The following is a 6000-nucleotide window of genomic DNA, read 5'->3' on the forward strand; positions in this document are numbered from 1 at the left end:
CAAATGATTTTATAAGGCAAATTTATCTAATCATACGCGAGAACAGGGGATTCCCTGGTTGTGCTCTTGTCCTCCCAGTTCCTGGAGTAATTGTGTGATGACCTATCTTGTCGTAACCTGATCTTATCAATTAAATTATTTTGTTTTTTAGTGTCAATGTACTAAGCTTACTCACATTTAGGAGAAAATATATTATCATAAATTTCCATTTTCTTGATTTACTGAAATCAGTGGTGAATAAATGACAATAGTTTTTTGGGAGTTACTGTTTATCAAATTGTGGCTAACATTGATAGGAGAAATTTTATTTAAAAGATTTTATGTGTTGTAAATTTTCTGTAAACAGTGTAAATGCTTTGCAAAATTGATATTAGGCAGTCTTCTTCATATTTTACATGGCATGGTAGATTCTGGTATTTATCTACTTTAATTATCGGCATTGTAGAATTTATTATGTGGTTCTACGAAAGTTATTTTCTCTTACATATTTTCTACATTTAAAAATCTTCTAACTCATGCATTATGTAACCCATTTTAATCAGTTGTATTAAAATGACACCTGGGCTTCTCTGGTGGCGCAGTGGTTGAGAGTCCGCCTGCCAATGCAGGGGACACGGGTTCGTGCCCCGGTCCGGGAAGATCCCACAGGACGTGGGGTGGCTGGGCCTGTGAGCCATGGCCGCTGAGCCTGCGCGTCCGGAGCCTGTGCTCCGCAACGGGAGAGGCCACAACAGTGAGAGGCCCGCGTACCGCAAAAACAAAACCAAAAACAAACAAAAAAATGATGCCGTATTGAGCATCTAAATTGCTTATTCTAAGTGTCTTAAAATGGTAATTGAGATTTCCACAATGTTAAAAGGGTACACATTATGAAATATAAAATATGTAGGCATCATTTTGATGGCCTCTGAAATCTCGATGAGTTTTAATGCCCTATTATAAAAGTGTCTTTTTCACTGTCTAGATTGGGATGCAGGTGGCTTTTTGTTTTTCCCCAAGCTCTGAGTCTGGTTGAAGAAGGAGTCATAGGAAATGGGGTGAGTAGAAAAATGGAAGGGATGACATGGTATATGTTCCCAGTCTGGCTCTTTGGACAAGAATTGAGACCTTGGAATTAGAAGGGAAGAACTAGAAGGTGGAAGAACTGTTTTCTTAAAAGATGTAAAATTCTGGATATATTAGAGCTATTTTGGTACTCATTCTTTCAGGCTCTTTGTGGATTCCAGTCCTGCTGTGATATCCCAAAGATTGATGGCTTTGAGAGCTTCAGGATTCAGCACATGGCGCAGATTTTGGGTTAGTGGGCATTATCTGTGGGTGCATTCAGTGAGGCTCAATGAAATGGGAGAAGAAAGGACATTGGATGCCACTAGGTGACTAGAGCTAATGAAAATAGCTATTGGTCAAATGGAAATATTGGTGGCCTCCATTTGGGAGTGGTAGAAATAATCAGAGATCACTTTAAATAGGTTAGCATTTTTAATGGAGCTATCACAATTTGTGTATAGATACACCCTGGTGAAACAAAGTGGTGTCCAGTTTTCCCAGCACCACTTATTGAACGGCCGTCTTTTCTCATTGTATATTCTTGCCTCCTTTATCAAAAATAAGGTGACCCTATGTGTGTGGGTTTAACTCTGGGCTTTCTATCCTGTTCCATTGATCTATATTTCTGTTTCTGTGCCAGTACCATACTGTCTTGATTAAGGTAGCTTGGTAGTATAGTCTGAAGTCACTGAGGCTGAATCCTCCAGCTCCGTTTTTCTTTCTCAAGATTGCTTTGGCTATTCAGGGTCTTTTGTGTTTCCATACCAATTGTGCAATTTTTTGTTCTAGTTCTCTGAAAAATGCCAGTGGTAGTTTGATAGGGATTGCATTAATCTGTAGATTGCTTTGGGTAGTAGAGTCATCTTCACAATGATGATTCTTCAAATCCAAGAACATGGTATGTCTCTCCATCTGTTTATATCATCTTTAATTTTTTCCATCAGTGTCTTACAGTTTTCTACATACAGGTCTTTTGTCTCCTTAGGTAGGTTTATTCCTAGGTTTTTTATTCTTTTTGTTGCAATGGTAAATGTGAGTGTTTCCTTAGTTTCTCTTTCAGATTTTTCATCATTAGTGTATAGGAATGCAAGAGATTTCTGTGCATTAATTTTGTATCCTGCTACTTTACCAAATTCATTGATTTGCTCTAGTAGTTTTCTGGTAGCACCTTTAGGATTATCTATGTACAGTGTCATGTCATCTGCAAACAGTGACAGTTTTACTTTTTCTTTTCTGATTTGGATTCCTTTTATTTCTTGTTCTTTCCTGATTGCTGTGGCTAAAACTTCCAAAACTATGTTGAATAATAGTGGTGAGAATAGGCAACCTTGTCTTGTTCCTGATCTTACTGGAAATGCTTTCAGTTTTTCACTATTGAGAATGATGTTGGCTGTGGGTTTGTCATATATGGCCTTTATTATGGTGAGGTAAGTTCCCTCTATGCCTAATTTCTGGAGGGATTTTTATCATAAATGGGTGTTGAATTTTGTCAAAAGCTTTTTTCTACATCTATTGAGATGATCATGAGGTTTTTCTCCTTCAATTTGTTAATATGGTGTATCGCATTGATTGATTTGCATATATTGAAGAATCCTTGCATTCCTGGGATAAACCCCACTTGTTCATGGTGTATGATTCTTTTAATGTGCTGTTGGATTCAGTTTGCTAGTATTTTGTTGAGGGTATTTGCATCTATGTTCATCAGTGATATTGGCCTGTAGTTTTATTTCTTTGTCTGGTTTGGTATTAGAGTGATGGTGGCCTCATAGAATGAGTTTGGGAGTGTTCCTCTCTCTGCTATATTTTGGAAGAGTTTCAGAAGGATAGGTGTTAGCTCTTCTCTAAATGCTTGATAGAATTCGCCTGTGAAGCCATCTGGTCCTGGGCTTTTGTCTGTTGGAAGATTTTTAATTCCAGTTTAAACTTCAGTGCTTGTGATTGGTCTGTTTATATTTTCTATTTGTTCCTGGTTCAGTCTCGGAAGGTTGTGCATTTCTAAGAATTTGTCCATTTCTTCCAGGTTGTCCATTTTACTGGCATATAGTTGCTTGTAGTAATCTCTCGTGATCCTTTGTATTTCTGCAGTGTCAGTTGTTACTTCTCCTTTTTCATTGTTAATTCTATTGATCTGGGTTTTTTCCCTTTTTTTCTTCTTGAGTCTGGCTAATGGCTTATCAATTTTGTTTATGTTCTCAAAGAACCAGCTTTTAGTTTTATTGATCTTTATTATTGTTTCCTTTATTTCTTTTTCATTTATTTCTGATCTGATCTTTGTGGTTTCTATCCTTCTGCTGACTTTGTTGTTTTTTTGTTCTTCTCTCTCTAATTGCTTTAGGTGTAAGGTTAGGTTGTTTATATGAGATGTTTCTTGTTACTTAAGGTAGGATTGTATTGCTATAACCTTCCCTCTTAGAACTGCTTTTGCTGCATCCCATAGGTTTTGGGTCATTGTGTTTTCATTGTCATTTGTTTCTAGGTATTTTTTAATTTTCTCATTGATTTTTTCAGTGATGTCTTGGTTATTTACTAGTGTATTGTTTAGTCTCCATGTGTTTGTATTTTTTACAAGTTTTTTCCTGTAATTGATATCTAGTCTCATAGCATTGTGGTTGGAAAAGATACCTGATACGATTTCAATTTTCTTAAATTTACCAAGGCCTGATTTGTGACCCAAGATATGATCTATCCTGTAGAATGTTCCATGAGCACTTGAGAAGAAAGTGTATTCTGTTGTTTTTGGACAGAGTGTCCTATAAATATCAGTTAAGTGCATCTTGTTTAATGTATCATTTAAAGCTTGTGTTTCCTTGTTTGTTTTCAGTTTGGATGATCTGTCCATTGGTGAAAGTGGGGTGTTAAAGTCCCCTACTATGATTGTGTTACTGTCTATTTCCCCTTTTATGGCTGTTAGCATTTGCCTTATGTATTGAGGTGCTCCTATGTTGGGTGCATAAATATTTACCATTGTTATATCTTCTTCTTTGATCTATCCCTTGATTATTATGTAGTGTCCTTCTTTGTCTCTTGTAATAGTCTTTATTTTAAAGTCTGTTTTGTCTGATATGAATTTTCTTCTGCTTTCTTTTGACTTCCATTTGCATGGAATATCTTTTTCCATCCCCTCGCTTTCAATCTGTGTGTGTCCCTAGGTCTGAAGTGGGTCTCTTGTAGATAGCATATATAAGGGTCTTTTTTTGGTATCCATTCAGCCAGACTCTGTCTTTTGGTTGGAGCATTTAATCCATTTACATTAAGGTAGTTATCAATATGTATGTTCCTATTAGCATTTTCTTAGTTGTTTGGGGTTTGTTATTGTAGGTCTTTTCCTTGTCTTGTGTTTCCTGCCTAGAGAAGTTCCTTTAGCGTTTGTTGTAAAGTTGGTTTGGTGGTGCTGAATTCTCTTAACTTTTGCTTGTCTGTAAAGGTTTTAATTTCTCTGTCGAATCTGAATGAGATCCTTGCTGGGTAGAGTAATCTTGATTGTAGGTTTTTCCCTTTCATCATTTTAAATATGTCCGTCAGTTCCTTCTGGCTTGTGGAGTTTCTGCTAAAAGATCAGCTGTTAACCTTATGGGGATTCCCTTGTATGTTATTTGTTGTTTTTCTCTTACTGCTTTTAATATTTTTTCTTTGTATTTAATTTTTGATAGTTTGATTGATATGTGTCGTGGCATGTTTCTCCTTGGGTTTATCCTGTATGGGACTCTCTGTGTTTCCTGGACTTTATTAACTATTTCCTTTCCCATATTAGGGAAGTTTTCAACTATAATCTCTTCAAATATTTTCTCAGTCCCTTCTTCTCTTCTCCTTCTGGGACCCCTATAATTTGAATGTTGGTGCATTTAATGTTGTCCCAGGAGACTGTCCTCAATTCTTTTCATTCTTTTCTCTTATTCTTCTCTGCAGTAGTTTTTTCCACTATTTTATCTTCCAGGTCACTTATCTGTTCTTTTTCCTCAGTTATTCTGCTATTAATTCCTTCTAGAGAATTTTTAATTTCATTTATTGTGTTGTTCATCATTGTTTCTTTGCTCTTTAGTTTTCTAGGTCCTTGTTAAACGTTTCTCTGCATTCTATTTCTGAGATTTTGGATCATCTTTACTATCATTACTCTGAATTCTTTTTCAGGTAGACTACCTAGTTCCTCTTCATTTGTTTGTTTTGGTGGGCTTTTACCTTGCTCCTTCATCTGCTCTTTGTTTCTCTGTGTTCTCATTTTGCTTAACTTACTGTGTTTGGGGTCTCCTTTTCTCAGGATGCATGTTCATTGTTCCCATTGTTTTTGGTGTCTGCCCGCAGTGGCTAAGGTTGGTTCAGTGGGTTGTGTAGGCTTCCTGGTGGAGGGGGCTGGGGCCTGTGTTCTGGTGTATGAGGCTGGATCTTGTCTTTCTGGTGGGCAGGACCACGTCTAGTTGTGTGTTTTGGGGTGTCTGTGACCTTATTATGATTTTAGGCATCCTCTCTGCTAATGGTTGGGGTTGTGTTCCTGTCTTGCTAGTTGTTTGTCATAGGGTGTCCAGCACTGTAGCTTGCTGGTCGTTGACTGGAGCTGGGTCTTAGCATTGAGGTGGAAATCTCTGGGAGAGCTTTTGCTGTTTGATATTAAGTGGAGCTGGAAGGTCTGTGGTGGACCAATGTGCTGAACTCAGCTCTCCCACCTCAGAGGCACAGGCCTGACACCCGGCTGGAGCACTAAGACTGTGTCAGCCACACAGCTCAGAAGAAAAGGCAGAAGAAAACAAAGAAAAAAGAAAAATAAATAAATAAAGTTATTAAAATAAAAACTAATTATTAAAAATAAAAAATTAAAAAGTAATTAGAAAAGAAAAGAAGAGAGAAAGAATAGAGTAACCAAACCAAAAATGAAATCCACCAATGATAACAAGTGCTAAAAACTATACTAAAAAAACAAACCAACCAACAAACAAAAAGACAGACAGACAGAATCCTAGG

The sequence above is a fragment of the Globicephala melas genome, chromosome 9 (assembly GCF_963455315.2).
Source record: "Globicephala melas chromosome 9, mGloMel1.2, whole genome shotgun sequence".
Taxonomy (NCBI): domain Eukaryota; kingdom Metazoa; phylum Chordata; class Mammalia; order Artiodactyla; family Delphinidae; genus Globicephala; species Globicephala melas.